Source organism: Octodon degus, unplaced genomic scaffold, assembly GCF_000260255.1.
Source record: "Octodon degus isolate 3935 unplaced genomic scaffold, OctDeg1.0 scaffold00308, whole genome shotgun sequence".
NCBI lineage: Eukaryota > Metazoa > Chordata > Mammalia > Rodentia > Octodontidae > Octodon > Octodon degus.
The window spans coordinates 189742-190727 of record NW_004524884.1 but is presented as its reverse complement, the minus strand read 5'-3'; the positions used below and the strand labels follow the sequence as shown (position 1 = coordinate 190727).

The following is a 986-nucleotide window of genomic DNA, read 5'->3' as shown; positions in this document are numbered from 1 at the left end:
TCCTCCGAGTTTGGCGTTTCTAGATGCTGAGTAGTGATGTGTTGAAGATGCCTCATGGAAGCTGAAGCCGCACTTCCCGCGTTCCCCCTCCGGCCAGCCCGGGCATCTCAATGCTAGCTGCGTCCTGGCCAGCACTTAGACCAGCCCCTACGGCTCTGACCCGGTGGTGGCCTTGTCTTCCGCTGTGGGATCGCCTGCTGCTGCACCATAGCAACCTGTTCTGATGGCCCAAATGGCCACCACTGCAGCAGGTGCGGCTGTGGGCTCCGCCCTGGGGCACACGCTTGGCCATGCCATCACAGGTGACTTCAGCAGAGGAGGCTGCAGAGAGTCCCCCAACCCCGACATCACTTGTCAGGAGCCCCAGGGAGCTCAGTTGCAGCAGCAGGGGATCCCTTCCTCCCCAACGCGTTACTTTGAGGTCAAGCAGTTTCTGGAGTGCGAGCAGAACCAGCGTGATGTGACGCTCTAGAAGGTTTCAACGAAGTGCTGAGGCAGTGCAGGTGGCGAACGGCCTCCTCTAAGCAGGAAGTGAACCCTGAAGCACTGGAAAGTCGGCCCGACCAAGTTACTTTGGCATAAACATTATCAATACGAGAAGTGTAAAACCATTCAGCTCCACCTCTCCCTGTAGCTTCAGTGCTTCAGAACAGCCATGGAAGGTGTTCTCACCGCAAAGATGAGCTACACTTGGGACACGTGTGGCCTCCTTGAGCCAGCTGTTTTGATGTTATTAATTTCAATAAAGTGATTTGTGATTTTCAAGAAAAAAGATGTACCTGATGAAATCGATACAGGACAAGAATATCTGAAGAAATTATGTAGGATACCTAAAAGAATGACAGAGAAAGGCAAAATACTAAAGTGTTATTAAAGCACATAGGGAATACAATGAGCACTTCTAACATTCACCCAATGATATTTCTAAAAAACAATGGAAAAATTGGCAGTGATAATTCAAAAGCTTCTTGAAAAATGTAGCCATT

At 50.0% G+C, this 986-nt stretch overlaps 1 pseudogene; it reads left to right on the top strand.

Moving 5' to 3' along the window:
• Window positions 1-47: 47 nt before the first annotated feature.
• Window positions 48-582, top strand: LOC111814402 (annotated as a pseudogene).
• The last annotated feature ends 404 nt before the right edge of the window (window positions 583-986 follow it).